At 42.3% G+C, this 20,657-nt stretch overlaps 1 protein-coding gene across 12 annotated transcripts in view; it reads left to right on the forward strand.

Moving 5' to 3' along the window:
* LOC110982488 (growth factor receptor-bound protein 14-like) overlaps nt 1–20,657 on the forward strand; it is a 185,968-nt gene that overhangs the window by 117,737 nt on the left and 47,574 nt on the right. The gene's annotated exons all lie outside the window — the stretch shown is intronic.

Raw genomic sequence — 20,657 nt, forward strand, 5'->3', positions numbered from 1 at the left:
TCTAATCATTTACTTTGCAGCCCCCAACAAATGTGACCAAGCATACCCAGGTGAAAACAAAGCCCAAGTAGGCACTGCACACTATGCTGTAAACCCCATGAAAGATTTGCCACACGAACGTGCAGTGTTAAAGTGGTTTGTTTATTTATCAATAGAAAAGGAGTTTTTTAAGTAACTGTGTATGAAACTATATACCATTAGAATGAATAAAAAGAAACAAATGATCACAAAACATAGCTACTGTGGAGCGAGTTGGTTTTGATTATTTACATAGTACATACAGGCCTTTGTGTATAATGACTCCAGGACTTGGGAACATTTATATGCTCGAAATTTGGATATGTCAAATGTTTGCATCCATTCCCCCGTGGTTAAAGTTATTAAAACATTACTGTATAAATGTTGGTCCTATAATATCATTCCAATAAAATCCAAATAATGGCTTTTAATTTTCTTGAATAAGTCAATGTAGGGGTAAAACTCCTAATTAAAAAAACAAAATGTCAATCAGCAGACGACTGTTTTCTTTATTGTTGAAAGCCAGTTTGAAGGCTTGTCTCAACAAATCCTATGCTGTCCTTCACAGTTGTTGAACTTTATGGATCAGTTCATAAGGGTCATATTACTTCCAAGACAGCATTATGGATAAGCTGCCATAGTAAAGTTTAAATTTACGGCTAATGCACTACCTGGTGAGTTAATATATAATGCCCTTTATGTTTCAGTTTATAACAAAAAAACATAAGCCATTTCTCCACTAGTGCCCTTTTTTTCCTAGTGAGCTTGCTGCAACTCATTTGGTCTGCAATATCAAAATTTCTTTGCCGAACATTGTACAGCTGTTGCCACTTCTTTCGGCTAATTGTGCATGTGGTTGTACAGTAAATGTGACCTTAGACTGAATGATCATCTGTTGAGATGACTGTTTGACAATAATGTCTATTGAAGCCACAATAAAATGTGAAAAAGTACTTTGTATTCCTTACTATTCAGTGGCAGATTGAGGCTCACTAAAGGGCCCATGAAAATCATTTTTATTAGTTATAATTGAAAAGTGTATGTATTTAAACGATATCCAGAATCTAAAAATTGTTGTCTTGATCAATAAGTTGGAGAAAAAATTGAAAATAGGTTTTGGCAAAACACCCCCCCCCAAAAAAAGGTATCTCATTAACATAGTAAATATACGTTTATCTGTGACGTACATTTGAGAAGAAACTGTCCCCACCGCTAGCTTGTCAATGCTTCTCTTGGACCAAGTTCAGAAAATTCAGTCCAGTTTTTGACTGCTGGCAACAATGGCCCGGAGGTCTTCATGGACCCTTTAAAATACAGGAATATGATGGGACAGAGGAGGCCATGGTTCTGCATTCACCATTGTTTAGATTTATTGAACCTGTGTCCTCTCTTGTTACCTTTTCACACATCAATCAATTTTTGTTCCGCTCATGATCTGTAAACTTTATGAAACCGATTTCTACTTATTGAACAGCCTTCATCACTTTCCAATTAATTAAATTTGTCAACAAAAAACAAACAACAGCAACAAAAAGGATTTCAGTGATCCACAATCAATTTAGATCTAATTTTCTTTAGCCAAAGAGATTCATCAATGACTAATAATGTACACCAAACATCCTTGCATTTTAATTTCAAATCAAAACAAATCCGTGAAAAAATACCCAAAAGATTGTTGATCTAAATTCATCAACCTTCCAAACTTTCTTTCTGTGATGCTTTCACTTTTGTTCTTTTAACCACTTCTACTTTTGGTTGAGGGTTGTTCTAGTGTTAAAAATATTTTGCTACATTTTTCCTGTTCCAGAACTTTTAAGTTTACCCCCATTTTGGGAATACATTTTCGAGTTTGAAAATGGATTTTTCGAATAGCAGTGTATAATACTTGTGAAGAAATGTTTAGTCTACACCGTTAAGTTTGGGGCACCATTTTAGATTTTATGTCTGTCATTTTTAAGCTGGGTATTGGGGAAAAGTGGAAGTGATGAAGCAATTGTTTGTACTTGTGTATAGGGTATTGTGAATTTCAGAAAAGATTTTAAGTTTTAAAACATCTGAAGGCTAAACTGATGTTCTGGCTGTACTTAAGATCTACTGAATAGAAACAAAATACATTGTATGCAAAAAGGATGGATTTGCATTGCTCCAAAAGAGTGCCGAGTCATTTTCATTTTTGGTTATTTAGGTTTTTAGTTCCAGTTTCTTTTCCTGGAGAGTTTTCTGTGACTTTCCATTTGCATCAGCTTAAAGAAACAATGGATAATATTCTCATCCAGTTTTATCAATTGTTGTAATTTATTTTATATTTTAATTATCCTGGATCATTTGATGTACCATGGTACATCATGGACCCAAGCAGACATCATTGCATAGCACACAGTTGGTAAGTAAGCACCAGAAGCCTTGTAACATGTTTTCATCTGTTATGTTTATAACAGTCTCTGTGTAATAAATCCAATCAACTCTGTTCACTGCCTGACGGGCCACTTATTCGCCTCGAGCAGAAGCACTCCCACATCGGTCGGAAAGAACCATGTTGGTTGGGAGCGTTCATTTTGTTGGTAGTGACTGCAACGCTTGTGTTTTCTAGTCATTTGGGAACCAGTGATGTGTAGTAAGTACCAAGGAAACCCCATTGCCGGGGAAATAGCACCCTCTCTTGGTCCAGCTTAAAGCCCATACAATTTTTACTCCACATTCTAGGGACTGGGTGTGACAGGGCTACTCTGACACAACAATTGTTATTAACTTCTTTATTTGTTTGCTTATTAAGTTTTGACCAGTAGTAGCTCTGTCATGTCTACCTTCTTTCAGTCTGTCATTGACTAGGGCTAATGATAAGGCTGAATGAAATCTGAACATTAGTACTTTTTTAATACAAATCATTCTCCTGTTTATGAGAGTTTATACATGTATGTAGTAAAATGAAACTATCTCCACCCACATCATCATCATTGCATCCTGTAATATATCTATAGCAGCAGGATTGTCTTCGCCTTGGATATCTGTCAAAGCTTAGGGGTGCATTTGCCCTTGAGGATATACAAACCTCGTAGACCCCACCACAACGTGCAATGGTTGTTTGTTATACCATAGTCATAGATTTTACAAATTCAAGAGAACAGAGTGAAAAACATTTTGCTGCAGAGCAATGCATTTCATTTCACTGAAATATCTTCACCAACAAAGTGTTTAGTTGAGTAAATTAACTAAATTTTCCAGCAGGCTGTCTAATTCTGTCACAGGTAACATCTGTATCACAGTTGGTTCACCCTGGTCATGCCCATTGCAGTGCAAAGTCTACTGTGTTCAACTTACCTGAATCACCTACAAAATACATTATTTCCCTAATGCCAGTTAGCCATTCATTAAAATTTCATCAACTGCAGTGCGCCCTCGTCTGCCACAATGCAGTGTATCATTACCAGTATTGTAGGTCTCAAGACCATTTTTTCCTGGTCTCGGTACCCTGTGGTCTCTGTCTCGTTCCCCCATGGTTTCGGTATTTTGCATGCCAATACTAACCCACAGGTTGATTTCGTGTCTGGGAATGAGATAGCAAAATGCATAAACTACGCACTGTCTAATGAGGCAGCGATCAGCGCTTAGGATACGGACACCATTTTTCTTGATGCTCTTTCTTCACATGCATTGCTCTGATGATTATTGTGCCATTGTGATAAAATTCTGCCTCTGGGCTGTTTTTGACATTGCCACAAAACCTGACAAGTAATCAGAGATGTCATATAAATCTGCCGTTATACGCTTTGGCTTTTAAGACCTCAAGGAGTACATGGACAGCACATCTGGGGAAAAAACACTCAGCATTGCACAAATTCTGTCCTAGAATGAATCGGATTTCAGAGACATCGGAACAAGTTCAGCATTTATGAGGCACCTGAGCAGGGCTCAGAAAGCAAAGTAAGTATGTTTAGTTTTATTACTCAATCACTGAGTGTGTGAAAGGAACAGTTTAAGATTTTTATCAAAGCTGGTGAACATTTATTTCAATATAAAAACTGTAGGTAGTGAACAGTGGTCATGTGTGATTTTACTGATTTTGCACTTCCGTACTAAAACACCAATTTGTGACTTTTTTTCATGCTTTCCTCTTCTTAGATTTGGTCATCGCTTATCGAGTCTTATGCTACTGCCAGCTTTCCACCTTAACATGGTAATAAGCACTGTGACTCTCCATCTAGTGAGGAGGACGAGGTTCTGGCAAAAGTTCCTCATCTTCTTAATCTAGTAAAAATTCTCAAGATACAGAACAGGAGTGGACCGCAGCAGGATAGAGAAACAACTAGACTACAGCTGGCGAGGTATCTCGAAGAGGTAGCAGAGCTTGCACCAGAGATGAGCACCCTACGATTTTGGCAGGACATGGAGAAGAAACGTCCAACCCTTCAATAACTGCCATTCAAAGTCTTGTCAGTGCAAGCATCCTCCACCCCGTTGAAAGAATTTATAGTAGGGGTGGGATTATCATTAAGCCATGTCGGGGACGGTTGTCTTCTGATACATTGTCGATTCTTATGTTCTTGAAGTGTAATGAAGGCATCCTGTAAAAAGGCACTGTGTTCTATAAAAAGAACAACTTGACATGTACATGTGTTTGAGTATAGTTTGAGTCATTCTAACCTGTAATTTTTTTCTAATTCATTCTAATTTTTTGTCCTCATGTGCATAGTCAGCTTTTTAGCTTGGTTGCTGAGACTCTCCAACTTTAACTGGCTTCATACCTCAATGGTGCTGGATTTTGTTGGATACAAGAGACCAGGGTTGCCTTGAGAAAATTATAAACAAGGCAAGGATTGTTAAGTAATTGTTAATTAACTTTAGTAATGTTCAGCTCTACAAGGAAGCTGTCTTGATGTCAGTAAAAAAGTTGTATTTCCCTTTGTTGCACGTGATACATGTATTTGTAATTGTTTTTCAATTCTTTTACTGCATATTTTACATGCAAGGTCTCTCAGTCTCTGGCCATCAGGTCTTAGTTTCAGTCTCGGACTTTAAGGTCTCGACTGCAGCACTGATCATTTCTTAGTGCCATAGTTCATTGATGTTTTTAACCTCTCGATTTTTCTGGATCCATGCTGTGCATCTGTGATATATCTTGATCAACTGAGCTTACAGTAAGTTACCCTTCTTTTATAGATTCACATGTTTTCCTTTGCCGAGCCCATAGCCAAGGGGGGCCCAAGGGAGCAGTTCCTCCAGCAGGAATCTGGCCCCCCCCCCTCAATGAAAAGCATTGATGTGGCCCACGTAGCTGATACTTGGGGTTCCCCCTTAATGCCGGAAGCTTTAGACTTGGCTGTCCTTCATGAAGTAATTTTCCAATCTTTGTGATTGTTTACTTAATTGGCTTTTGCATTTTATACATGTTTGTCATTTGCTTCTATTGTATTAGTGCTTCATCCATAACTAGACTGTATGGCCCTTGTGTGTCTTTAGATTTGTCTCCCCATTTTCGTATATGTATTATGGAATGTCTGGTTTTCCCCACCATTCCATCTGCAAATACAACTGTCAATAGTTCCAGTAGAAAATAGAGCGGAAAGCATGCTGTCCCTAGCCCCTGCTCTCAAAAAGGCAATTCCGAGGAGTCACGCTCGTACAGACCCGGGGTTTTGGAATGCGCTGGGTCTGCCCTTATTGATGATGACGCTGGAGCTGAATAATACGAGCAAGGCAATACGGACTGCGTCTCCATTGTTCACCTGTGACTTCCGTCTCGCTGAAAACAAGAGAGAAGTGTAGTATACCCCAAAAATTCTCATTCCAGTCACAGAGGATATAACCGAGGCGAGTTGAGAACCCAAATTGGTTTTTTAGAAGTTCTCGAAAGAATTGACATTGTACTCCAGAGTCATGCTCGCTACAAACCCAGTGTTGACGGGCAGTGCAGTGAACTAAATTTCAACCCTCTTACCAATACAATCCTGGCCAAAGCAAGCAGGAAACAGGGACCTTGCCCTCATTGTATCCTGTGACTCTGCAACCCGTTGACCACCGACAACGGGTAAAAAAAAAGCAAGTGCGGTATGTCTCAAGCAGTCTCATCCTGGTCCTTGAACACGGACCCTTCTTTCATTGTATCCTGTGACAGTCATGCTTACCAAGCACAGGGCAAGAACGAAAATGTGTGGTATGCCCCAAGTGGGCTTATCTTGGTCAGGGAACACGGACCTTGCCTCCATTGTTTCCCATGACTGCCATGCTCAACGGCAACAGAAAAGAATAGAGAAAGTACCGCATATCCCCAGTTGTCTCGACCTGGCAACAGAAGACCTAACTGGTGCCAGTTGAGGATGAGTTGACCCTGCATTCCCAAACCACTTACTCTACATGCTATGAGGTCCAGTGCGGACACATGCAGGTTATGGGCGTGGCCTTGATGTACCCACTACGCGTGCTACAAGGACTAACACTGTAAGGGCAATTGGCAATTTCCATGCTTACCTGTTAAATGATGTGACTTGGCAACAAAGTCTGATGGAAAACAGGATTATCCCTAGCCCTTTTGATTTTGCATGTAATATTCATGCGTCAATTCATTTTAAGGTAACAATGACCACTTTCTCACTGAAGGTAATTAGTGGTCATGTAGGCTTCAATTTCCCGGGCTATCATCATGTTCCACCACCACTGAACATAAGAATAAAGACTGTAGAAAACCTGCCTAACTTTCCATCTTGACTTCCACTCCCAACTAACCCCTCTGTACTTCCACCAGGCCCATTAGGAGCTAGTTACACAAAGGAACAACCATGTCCTATCATGGTGACAGATCGTGGTTATGCTTTTTCTAGAAATAAAAATTCTTCAGGCTGACGTAGGTGCGCCTGGTAGATGCAGTCCAGCTATCAGACAGCCTTGGCCCAGCAACCCCACCACAGCCTGGCAGCCTCAGCATACTTGCATGGTCCAACAGGCTTGAAGTAGCCGGGTTTGGCCCTGAAGTAACTCGGCCTCCTTCTGATTAGGAGTATACTCTATGTGGGCCATGGTTGTCCACAAGTAAATACCTGGTAACTCTGAACTGAACAATCAATTCTTACTCTCCTGCTATTTTCATTAGGTGTTGACAACCACTGTCTTCCAAGATAGTCCATTCGCCCCAAAGGAGTATGATGGCAGGCTTTTGACTTGCCACCCATGGTTCCTCTTATTACATTTCTTTGAACGTTGTTTAGTCTCATGATAGACTAAACTTTCATGAAAGTTTTCCCACTACTCTGACCAGGAGCTGGGAATTTTTAGGCAAAATGATAACTTAGAAGAATATGACCATCTTCTGTATCGGTTTAAGTTACTGTGTCTAGATGAAACCAATAGAGGGATTTCACATTTGCGCCGTCTGTGCATATCCGCATCAAAACCAAGGCTTTCTGTGTTGAACATCATCACGGCCACCCGCGGAGTGGACACAGTACATGCAGTATCCCGTTCGTAAGTGTGATACCACTTCAGTTTTAACCATGCCCACTGCACAAGATACACGACCATCGCAGGTACATTAGTTCACATTACATTGTCGTTATCTTTTCTTTTGATTTTACGTGTCGAGTCATCCTGACAGACTCTTCCACACAAATTTGCAGCCTGAAAAGTCTGAATTTAACATACTTTTCAACTTTCAATCATCTTATCGTATTAAGAATTGAAACTGACACATACAGCCTCATTTTCAAATGCGGAAGTGCGCAGATTGACGCTAAAAGCATCGTATTGGGGTCCCTCGATCGAGGAAGACCAATTCTACAGGCTGACATAGCTGACATCTGCAACATATCATAATCAGTGATAAATTTGGATGGAGGGCTGTTGGGGCAATTCTTAACAACCTCTGTCTCAAGATCTCAGGCACCCCTGGCCCTGTCCAACACCAGTCCTTAATGAAGAGAACAAATGGAACAAACGTCAAGCCTTGGAATAGGACATGCACTCCTTCCTACAGAAACAATGGCATTAGTCCCTTTGGACATTCAAGACATTGGCTCTTTTTTTCCTGACCCAAAAGAAGGATTCCGTCAAATAGTGTCAAATCATTTGTTTCCAACTTCTCAATAAATTCATTTACCCAGTGTTTCAAGAATCAGGCAGTAAATTCTACAACACACATGGGCATCATTGATAAATCTCCATATACCTATCTCCAGGTTCCCAATCACCTTAACTTCATTCTTATACAATGACATTCTTTAAGTTCTGCATCTTCCCCTTGGGTCAATCAACATTACCAAAGGTATTCTCTATGTAACTTGAGTGCAGCATATCTGCAGCCATTGTGAGGGCACATCGGTAATATTAGCATCGTCAACTCTGGTTCATGTTGCCAACCTTGCAGAGTGCACCTGTCTCTATCTCATCAATCAACAATGCAGCCCTCTTCATTATGTCTTGTTTGGCTCGTGGTCAGCACCATAAATCCTTTTTTTCACGGGGGAGGGGGCAAACACTGAGTGTACAGTGTTATGATACAAGTCGGGCAGGGCAAAAACAAATTAACATTTAAGTACCATAAATCTAGTCCCATAGTGTTGCTTATGCTTGAGACCGCTACAACAACACAAACACTTTTGTTTGGAAATGACACTCAATCTCTATTTTTGTACCCATACCATCACTACTCCATTCACATCTCTGTTGGTGAACAGATGGCCTCTACATTGACAGCAACCTTTTCTGTCCTCAGTCACCTCAGAGATTGTGATCAACACAATTACATTGACATTGGGCTTGGAGCATTGGTTCTTCCTCAACTAGGGTAGAATTCATTGAATCTTCTCTTTTTTGGTCCCTCACATCTGTCCCTGGATCTTCATATGGCGTATAATGCCATCTATCACGTCTAGTCTTCACCCTTGGGTAAGTCAGTGCTGACTCTGTCAGATGTATTGACAGGGATAGCTTATATCTACACTTGCCCAACCAGTCTATTTCTGCACTTCATATCTGACCTGTTTGCATCAACAGGAAATATCTGCTGTCCTGTAGGCGGCGCCAGCTTGCCCATCCACTGGCATGGGCAACAGATACCCTTTCAATCAGTTGAGATGACATGTTTACATATGCTTTCCCACCGAAAACTATTCCCCGAGAAGTACTCACCAAGATATAACAAGAGCTACGTTACATCATTCTTATTGCTTTATTTTTGCCTCATCAATTATTCCCTCAGCTGACCCAGATCCCTCATCAATCCACCACTTATTCTTATAAAACAAGCAGATTTCCTCTTCCGTTCAAAGTCTAAGATTCTGCACCTATGGTCAGAGGTTATACATCTAACTTGTTGGTCCTTACACAACAATCCTTCAAAGTGGCAGGCTTTTTATAATGACGCTGGAGCCACGACGACACGAGGACAACAGTTGTCTACTTGCAAAATACATGACAGTTGATTATATCATTTCATTAATTGGTGCACAGAGTAATCCATATCACAAACTGATACATCTCTAATCAATCTAATCTAATCAAATCTACCAATTTTCCTCTGTCTTTTTAATTTTGGCCTTCAATTGGCTGTAATCTGTAACTGCTGCTTTAAACACAGCAGTTCACTTCAGCTTGAACAATGACCTAAAATCACAGCCTTTGAACATCCAGGGGGAATGTTTATTACCACAGAGCTACCCTGGGACTTAAGGTCTGGTTCTTCGATAGCTCACAGAACCCCTCCTACACTACTGAAACATATTTTCCTGTTAGTCGTGACAACATCTCTCTGGTGTAGTGAGCTGCACATGCTTTCTATTATCAAGGAACACAATATGCCAGGAACTCCACAGAGACTGCTTCATCTCTGTACTGCAGGTCCTTACTAAAAACCATTCATCCATCTCTAAACCTCCAGATATCTTTGTACCAAATATCAACTCTTACTTGGGAGTTTTTGTTGATAAACCCTGGTATCTATTCCAAACCCTAAAGAACTCAAGAGTACAATGTAACCAAGCGTACAATTCATCACTTCAACTGAACCCCATATCCAGTAGCAGATGACACAATTGCCCACTGTAATAACCACTATCAGTTTGTAAGTACTGTGGTGCCACACCCCTCCGACGAAGGCGGGGGCGCCCTCCTCCTCGAGGCGCAGTGCGTCGAACGGCATGCCGGAGAGTCCCTGAGTGGCTAGGGACGAGTCCGTTGGGACTGAAGTATACCATCCCCCAAGAAAGTTTGTCTTCGTCGAGATGATGGCTAATCTGATTGGTCGAAACTTAAGGACGTAACCCAGACAGACCTGACTTGAAATAAAGTTTGCCTGGACTCCTGACTTATATAGCAATTAACAAGCGGCTGGTTTATTCATCAACACACTCAACCAATACACCAGTAGAGGGTGCTATTGACGGGCAGACTGGTTGATTATACGTGACCGGACTTCGCCCAGAGCAGCGAACACCACAATTAATTGTGGGCATCCAGTGCCGAATCAGGGACTTTAGCAAGTCTACGGGGCTTATTGTCAGGGCTGCGCTACACGCAACTCACGTCACGAGATAGCAATCCGCCCTTGCATCGACCGCAAGCTCCTATCAGGAACTAAACTGCACCACCAATCAGCCCCTCAACCTACCGAGCCCCTCAACAGCACACGCACCACTCGGACTTAGGCACAGTCACACTAGGCCAGGTGACTTTAACCCTTGCACCGGATTCTCGACCCTTAACTCAGGATCAGCATCTCAAATCAAGACGACTAAGCCTTGCTTGTGTGCACCTTTTATAGCTTTCATGCTGCTCTGACCGCGCACACGCTCACGTGACTAAGCAGTGACTTCCGCTGCCCTATCGCACAACGCACAAGGCGGAGCGTATGCACCGCGCTTGCTTAACACACAGCTATGCACACCTAACATCTACCTCTGTTACTGGGCAGAGCGCCATCTATAACTCACCGTGCCTAGTGACTAGCGCCCTCGGTTACGTCACAGTACTGATTGGCCTTATATTGATGTTACCCGAATGCTGTTAGAGTGATGTACACATCATGGGCATACTTCATGGGTGTGCCTATTGCCAACATCTGCAAAGCAGGATGTAGGAAATTCCCCTTCTATTTGTATTCCCTGTCCCCTGGTTGGCATCTTACAATCAGTGTCTACCCTCTGCAGGGCAGTTCCTACATCAGCATTACCAAAGTCCCACAACCCCACTTCAGAGTTCTGCCTATCTATCATCCTTTGTGACTGAACATTATTTAGACCTCAAAATTTATATTATGTGTATTGTAGCACCGGCGGGTTCGGCCGGTGGGGGCGCCAGCTCAGACCCGCATGGAGCTAGCTGGCTGCCCCCGCTGGTATGCGAACGGCTTGTGGCTTTCCCGCCTCGTACCTGCGCAGTCCCCATATAGACACCTCGTGTCTGGAGCTCGTGTGTGTGAGACAGCTTTTTGGCTTCATGAAAAAAAAAAAACAGAACAGTTTTGCCCGGAACGGCAATTTTCGCCTGACTGAGTGGTTCTTGTCAGCGTCAGAGCCCATAGGCAGGACACGCTACAGTATTTCCATGTACCCTCTGGCCAGGAGTAACCTATCTTAAATTCTTGATCTGGACCTGCTATCACATTAGTAAGATTTGTAATTATGATACTGAGATTTGTGTGTCCTCGCCGACTCTCCTCCAGTAAATGGTGCCACGCTGCATTAGTAGATGATTCATGTAATTTGAATGCAGTAGACCCCCCCACAGAAGTACGGTACAAGTCTTCTGGAGAATGAACCACTACGTGAATCACAGATTCCCTCCCGTCCTCCCCAGTCTGGCCACAACACTGGAACGATTTTGGAAAAAAGATCATGGCAGCAATGATACATTGCATTGTGGCAGAAGAGGGGTGCATTGCAGTTGATCAAGTTTTAGCAAATTAAACTGGCATTATAAAGAAATAATGCATTAGAAGGTGATTCAGGAAAATATTTTCTAGTAAACTTGTACCACACTACTGTAGGGGGATTCAGATCCATAACGACTGAATTTGCCTGTTTCCACAGACAGAAAATGTTCTATATTTTCTTCGTTGTGCTGTCCTGTACGAAAACAAACTTCTGATCTCATCCTTGAATCAAGAGAAAAATCTCTTCTTTGAGGAAGACCTGCTGTCATTTGCCAACATTAATGCTGTGGGGAAATTACAGCAAAACTGGCCCAGCTTAAAAAAATAACAAATAAATACTGGCAGCAGCAACAGTGTTTCACTGTCCCCCATTGCACATCTCATCCATGAATTAGCATAGTGCTACAGTACAGCTGTACAACTTCATGGCCAAGGTTACACACAATACATTGGAAATGACACATCACCTGTGGGAAAGATCAAGGTCATCCATTTTTTCTTTTAGCTAAGCAATATCACCAATGCACTTATAATAATAATGATACAAAGCATTTCTAAGGCGTACAATATCATACTTGTCATTTAAAGGTGCCAGTCAGTGAAAAGTCAAAGTGTGCAAGGCCATTATGTGTGATGGAGAAACTGCTTGAAGAGGTGGGTTTTGTAACTGGTGATAAGCAAGGGTTCTTGTATTGCCCTTAACTTGTGTGAAGAGGAGTTCATGCAATGCTGAAAAAATGTATGGTCTCCTTAATAGCTGCACGTGCTAAGGATCAGAGAGAAGATTAGCGAATTTCAGGGTCTGCATATGCAGGATTAATGCTGGGATCCATTTTTGCTGCTAAGTTTTCCTGATCTCAGAGATCTCACTGTTGAAAAAGTCCAGAGGATTTGGTAGCCAACACTAGGTAGAGGAAATTGATGAGAGTATGGGTGTTGTTTTCTTGTGGTTATGACGTGAAATAGTGCTCATATTGGTCATTATCACAGCCTTGGATTTTTTCTGAATAGTACTTTGTCAGGTAATGTCTGTATTTAACTGGTTTTAGATCTCTTTACTATTGAAAAATCTTGCGGTCAATCTGGAACTGAGGAGTCCACTGCACTCAACCTACCAAAACAGTCACAAAATATGCAAATTCCTTTGCATTCGATTTTATTTGCTAAAAACTTGATCAACTGTAGTAAGCCCTCTAGGCCATGATGCATAGCGTAACCGCCGCCATGTTTGTCCTCCTTAGTGTGATTCTTAAATACGTGTTAATTGTGGCATCTTCAAATTCTCAAGTTTTCTGCTTCGCTACATGTTCCTGTGTTAGTTTGATCAAATGTAACGTATTGTAATAAATTCATATTCCTTAATTTGATATGTTTTTCATGATTGAGTGTGTGTATTTATTGTTTATGTGGTATTTTCCTTTCTCTTTCTGTGTGTGCATTTTACATAGGCTCCACGTTGACTCTATGCTGTAGTAACACCGAGTATTTTACATAGGGTCAACGGGTGACCCCGAGTTGGTTGGGGATTTCGCAAGGTAGTGCGGCATTTTGTTCCGCAGTCCACCACCTTCCCAGTAGATATATAGGGTCAATGGGGCAACCACTCTCCCCTATAAACTGACAGGAGTTGGTCTGCAGGTATTGACTGGCATTGCACTCTATACTTGAGATTCTGCACTAACACCTACAGGCAGAACCATTCCTTGTCCAGTCTAGGGTTAGCCACACCACACCTCACTGGGACTGAGCTATAGAGCGGGCGGTATTCAAACGCTCAGTTCCCTCACCTCCACCATCACATCGCATCACTGTCAACGATAGTGCACAGTGGCACTGCACTCAGGGCAAATATTTCCCCTGCTAGCTGGGTCTGGATGGTGCGAACATTTCCATGCCCAGCTCCTAAGCACCAAGGTCCAACGGCAGCCTCTCCACTACCAGCGCCAACTGTAGATGATACCAGCCCCACTGGTATAGTTCACAAGACCAGGCAGGGGACGGCCCCAAGCCTCCTCCGCCAGCTACACTGACCGCCTCTCACCATGAGCTGCCGCCTTCAGACAACTGTCCCACCGGCATGCACAGGCGTGAGTTGGATGCTACCCTGCCAACACCCTGTTACCTCCTGGGGAGACCCCTGCAGAGACAACGCTGGGCTACCTGGGCACATCTCCACCCACATCCCAAACAACAGAACTGTTGTGAGGCATAGCCTGTCCCATTTATGTGGCATGACTCACAAGGTGGGACAGCCCTACGCCACCCATTCGCGGGCCCATCAAGCACCCCAGGCCTCAAACCACAGTCCTCCGTCACTCTTCATCAGGGGCATCTAGGTGTGGGTAGACTCTACACGCTACTGGACCACCCCTGCTGTGACTTCCGGTGCAGTCCTAGAGGAAAGAAGGCAGGCATGCAAGTATGATGCAGACAACAACCGTCAAGACCTCTGTTGACTGTATGTCGCTTCATCGTCAGGCCTATGCCTCTGCCTCGATCCAACCGCTCTTTGGGACATTTGTTGTGCAGTAGATACACTCCACTAGGCCGCCCTACATTGTCTTCTCAAGGAGTCTCCTGTGAATGCAAGCCCAGGTCAAGTAACTCAACGCTGACTGCAGCTCGAACAACAGCTACTATCACTACAGTAGAGTAAAATACTCCCATGCGGGAAACAAGGAAGTGTGCTATCCAGGCAACTCCCCACCATTATCTGGGGCTATACCGGTGAATACAACATGAGACTACATATGACCAGCATACCGTGTGCAATCTTCCCACCACTGGTGCCTGTCCACAAATGCCTGTGGTAGATGAGTCGACGCCTTACCTACAGACACCCCACCCCATCGAGCCCTCCCATCTGAGAGTTCATCATCGGGGGCACCCAGGTGTGAAACAACCAACAGCGATCTCCGGGCAGGCTCTCCTCCATCTCTTGGCCCTGCCTTGGTGATTACACCATTCGAATCAGCATCCGCGCCTCGGGTGTCCGAATTCTCCGAACTTCACATGCTGTCATAGATTCTACATGCTCATTTCACATAGTAGTCCCAGGCTTTTCAAGAGGTTCCCCAGTATTATATCTGCACATCTACACCCTCTTCAGCCTATAACATGAGCGGTCTCCACATATTCCTCAGCATGGCCTCCTCATTCCCCACATATTGTCCAGACATGAGTTCCTCTAATGTTGGCATGTCCGAAGTCTATATATACCGTTACTGTTATGAGGTCTGACAGCCTACTGTCAGTGCCTATTTTTCACAAGTGTGCCTCAGTTACTTTTTCCAGCTGCACCCTGCGTGAGTGAAATGAAGAGGCATGTTTGGCAAGGCTCTGTCTATTTCTCTATTTATTGCTTCCACTCATTGAGGTAGTTAATCAGGATACTTGTTTCTTGGAGAGACCTTCTATCTTCATATACTACTTCTTTGACTTACAATTTTTTCTTTCCTTCAGATGCATGTAGCTTGACTTGAATAATTCCCCGTGCATGCAGTGAAATGGCCTAAGTCCTCCAACCCAGGGACCCAATCTGCCACTCTGAATGTAGGACAAGGCTCATTTTTCAATTCTTCATGAATGCTTCAGCATCATTTTGCATGTCCTAAAATTATAGAATGGCCCTAAGGGCATCTACATGCAACTTAGCTAGTCTTCCAGGAATAACTCCTTGTTCGATGAAGGTGAAATCAAACCATCTCTATCTAGCCTACGTGAAATCTATCTTCACCCTTGGAGTACCTTCCTTTTTGCAGGGATTTCTCCCTTGCTGTCCGGCCCCTACTTTTAGTCATACCAAAAAAAGTCACCTCTATCTTCAAGTTATTCAGAAACTAACCGGAAGCCACAATGGATTCGGAAGACAAACACTAGGACAATTTCTTGTCTCCCTTTCCATTGCCTCCCATCTCCACACCAGTCGAGTTCTGCTGTGCCCTCTTCTCAACCCTCATGGGCAGTACTGGAAGATGCAGACCCAAAGGGAATGTCAACAATGCGGCCTTTCCCTTGGGTCTGACACCAGTGACTACACCACTTCTCAAGTGGCCTCAATGCCTGAACTCATAGTACTAAGATTCTTGCAGGCATTTGGCCGCTCAGACAAATACCTGCGTCTGCCCTTTTCAGCTGACCACTCAGATTCATGCGTGCCCCTTTCCTTTGGCCCAACTCATGTTTGAACTCCAGTCTTCATTGATAACTATTAATCTGCATTGGGTTCCTTCTACAGTAACTCAGCTGCTGTCAGATTCAACCCAGGTTTGTTGGTGGATCTAAAATCGTCTTATTTCACACTCCAGTCCACCTGTTGGAATGCAGGAACCTCTGTCACTCTGTCAGTGTCTTTAAAGTCCTCACCTTGATAATTTTTACCACGTACTTTCACCAACTGGCCATTCCCACTATCGAACACTTTGGCAACTGCCTCTTTGTGGGCGGAGAAAAGAAGGCAGAGAAATTACTGACCTCCCTGCCCCAACAGAACATGTAGTTGCTGATGTTCTACACCAGTCTTCCCTCTCTTATAGGTCACGTGACCCCTTTTTCTTTTCAGTAGGGTAGGGTTGCTCGTCCATGCACCCCTCCCTGATACCTATGATCGTGACAATTTGGCCAAAATTGGACAGAATAGATATCTTCTTTCATGCCATTTAGGCCTTTAAAAGCCTGGTGCCGCATTTATCCAGGCTTCTGGCATACACCTACAACAGTAATCAGTTCTCTGTTCATGGTGTTACAAACAGAGTGTGTTCCCAATTAAGTCACTGATGAATGCAGTAGCTGATTCTTCACTCCTTTGTAACTCAGAACTGCAGTCAGCAATAGCATGTAGCTACTGCCTGCAGTCACAGCTACCCACTGTGTTTCCTGCAGACAACTCTGACTGCCGGTGCTCTCTTCCTGGCGCGTTCACTTAGTGTTCATTCCAACCTGTTCATACCCTGTTTGGACCATGGTGTGTCCTCGAGCCCTTCCATGGTTCTCCTTAGAATACTTTGTAGAGGCCTCATCGCCACACATACTGGTGAGGCTGGCTTTTCTACTTTCAGTAACTACTTCTTTCGTGGATTGTGGTCTGGTGATGGTATCCGTTACACATGGCTCTTCTGGGTAGTAATACCATGGCATCCTTCTCATCCACACCATGGGCTACTGCTCATGCCCTATTCACTCACACCTCTCTGACAAGACAACTTCAACGTTAATGTCATAGAGTACTCCTGCTCTCCTAATTACAAGCCTTGCTGTTCTGTCCCTAATCCTTTAATGATTTCTGTTTAGGATTAAAAGCTGAGAGGTACTTTGATTCTCCTCCTGCCAATTGTGCAATATGCACAATCAACTCTTTTCATTGAATTGTAATAGGCACATGAGAAATTTGCAAATGTATCACTAGGAGACCCGACCCATACAAATGTAGGGGAGGAATTTGCCAAGGATTGATGAAAGTGATAGAAAAGTGACTTTCCGAGAGACTAAGAAATGGGGTGGCCTATGATTTACAAATAATAAAAGTTCACTATCTAGGACTGTGGTATAACAATGATATTTGTTGACTCGAAAATGAACTCTATTTAAGAATCTTGATGTCATGGTATCTGCTGCTTCTCAAATATTAGGTTCAGACAACTTACATCAGTAGGTTTGTTGGGTGAGTATAGAAATCATTACACTGGATGGCCTTCCTTGCAACTTGTTTTTCTTTGTCACTGAGATGGAGAGCCATGACCGCTATCAAGTACTTTTGCCCATTAGCACAAGTTGTATCATGTTTTGACTGTGAACTAGCATTGAGAATAGAAGTTGAATGCAGCAGATGATAGTTATTCGAGAGAAATGTTTGGAGATACTGCAACCAAATAAGTACAAAATTCTTTCAACTCATATATTAACAGGCACAAGGATATGGTTCCAAGAGCACAAGATCACCTTTAAAGTCAGCAATAATGACTGCCTGATGACTTCTACTTAGTAGATAGTATCCAGTATTAATAACTGCTTTGGGTAGTTAAGACATGGAAAGTGAAAAATTGATGCTCATGAATGTAACTTCAACCACTTCTTGAGTGCACAGCTGCTGCAGCCGTTTCTTGAGGGCACAGCTACTGCATTTTTCTTCTTAACCCTCCATTGAATGGCTATGGATCAGTAGCACAGCAACAAAGGGTACACCCTGCCATCCAACATTGACATTACAGCAATCTGCCTCAACACCCATTGACCATTCTCAAAAGAAGACTCACTGCGTGCTTATGAAGTGTGTACTACACAACAATGCAATATTCATAGTTTCATGTACCAAAGTTTTTTTAACTGATCCAGGGTAGTATACTAATTGGCATTCACTGTGAAGATTGACTGTTTTTACTTTAAGCTCATGCAAAGGGAAAACCAGAGAAACTCTATAGAGAAAAAAATTGGAACTTAAAACATAACCGAAATTGCTGATTTAGCCTGAATCAGCATGTTAAAGGGCGCCTTGAGGTGCTCTTTAAAAGAAATTACAGTCTCCTTGTTCTGAATATCATATACGTTAAATGTTGCCACATCATTATAGCTAGGGACCAACCGATGGAGGTTTTAACTGGCGATTCATTGTCCGATGTTTTAATCAGAACATAGGCCAATGTCTGATCTGAGATTTTTACGGAACAAAACTCAGTTTGTATTTATGCTCAAATAAAAAATACGAAATTTTGTTTGCCAAAACTTAGTGCAGAGTATAATCCTTTCTTCAAGTTAACATCGGCACTCATATCGAAAAGAAAGATCAAATTTTCCCGATCCAATGTTTTGCTGATGTTGCCGAACATCATCCTGATCCAGTGTCCAATCCGATCATTGGTTGATCCCTAATTATAGCCTATTCAGATCCTGAAATTCAAACCTTTTGAAAGTCACTACACCCTAGTATAGATGGCACTATTAAAACTTTTTACTTTAAAGGTATTTTGAATGCTGTAATTCATTGCTGAATTTCTATAAAATAAGTGATTTTATTTCTCCTACATAATAAAAGGTAATTTTTTGAATTACAAACATAAATTATCAGCAGATTTTGAGTGTGTCTTCCCATAGATACAATCTTTTTTCCATGTACCATATAAAATTCAAGCAGTGGAACAGGCTTTAGCATAGGTCATTATTAAACCTATTTTAATCAATTCGAACATGGCCCTTTTTGGTTTGGCTTCGCAAATTCCTTGATTAAAAATTACAAATAACAAGCCATCTTCCTAATCATGTTATTTTGAACTTGAACCACTTCATGGGGGGCATTTTTCAATGTTGATGATGCTGGGCCAGCATGACTATCATTTTGTCCGTTTTAAAAAACCTTCAAAAATTCATTATTCCATTTAACGGTCGTTTATAGCCGCACCAAGTGATCTGTAGGCACTACTCTAAGTTGACAGGTAACCTTCATTGACACCCTAGTATTTCAGCCAGGCCCAGCAGCCTTGTAAACAGAGCCCAGATTGTGCGGTGTTGTATAGTTGTCTTTTGTTCACGAACCTGGCTCAGTGCACGGCTGACCTCTTTTCAATAGGGGCCAGATTAGCGTGCAGCGGTGCTGTGTGGCTCATCGCTGCAGTGGTGGAGCGCTTTTGTCCCCGGTGGTAATCCGTTCGCTCTCAATGCCCCAAGCCCTGGTATATGGTTTCTCAAAACAAGGCTGGATTATCACCACTTCTGAGAGTGAAAACTGTTGGTAATGCCCAGTAGCCTGGTCTTTTGTTCGGAGTACAGTCTTTTGTTCCTGGGCCCTGTTTCCTTTGTCCGAGTTCGGAGACCCTGGCCACCCATATAAACCATACGTCTCTGATCCCGGAGTCCCCGGCAGGAAGTGGTTAAGGTCTCTGTGTGGTGTACTGATCACAGCTGTGCTCTGCTGTGTTGCCTGTTAAATTTTTATAAATTTTGTGGAGAAGCTAAAGGGTATATTGCCGGCAGATCTTAAATGTTTAAGACTTGATCTGGAGGATGGATGCTGGTTTATTGCCCAAGCTGAAGACGAGGGACATTAACAGCATCCGTTCTTCTGAGCCAGTCCAACAAATGTTTAAGACCAGCTATGCACACATTTATTTCCATTTATGAACACCATTTGAATCAGAAAGTCACAAATATTCTAGAATACTAACAATATTTGTTCAATAGTTTTACTTCATTTTTTCATACGGCCACACATAATGGTATGTACCTTTTGCAAGTTATTACAAATAGCCTTTTTATATGGAGATTGACATGAATCCTACCGTGTGAGGTGGTACAGAATGCAACAAGCCATTATTGTGTGAATGTGGGACTCGAAAATTGCTGTCTTTGGTAGTATTGTGCAAGCATCACTGTTGATTGTAAATATTTCAGCAGTACATGAGGAAAAAGGGGACAGATTTCTAAGGAGTCTGACATTCATGTGAAATGGATAAAGGTATTTAGGATCAACTAGCCAGTGCTTTATCATGGGAGAGTGTGAGAGAGTCTGCTAATGAATACCTACCCAAACAGTCGCTATATTTGCCATTTCCTTTGTGCCTTTGATAATTTATTCCTTTTTTTCTTTGTGCCATTGATAACTGATGTGTCTTTTGGCATTTTCGATTATTTCAGTTTCCGTTCTTGCTCCACCTTCCTGTGGTAACCTGATCAACTGTGACATATAAATAGTAAAGTGTAGTTCTTGGATATATAAACAGTAAAATCTCAATAACTCAAAATCGGTTAACTTGAAACTCCGCTTAACTAATAAATAAATAATTCCCGCCGAAAG

This window comes from Acanthaster planci, linkage group LG17 (assembly GCF_054643075.1).
Source record: "Acanthaster planci isolate LZ-2023a linkage group LG17, COTS_SCS, whole genome shotgun sequence".
NCBI classification, from domain to species: Eukaryota; Metazoa; Echinodermata; class Asteroidea; order Valvatida; family Acanthasteridae; genus Acanthaster; species Acanthaster planci.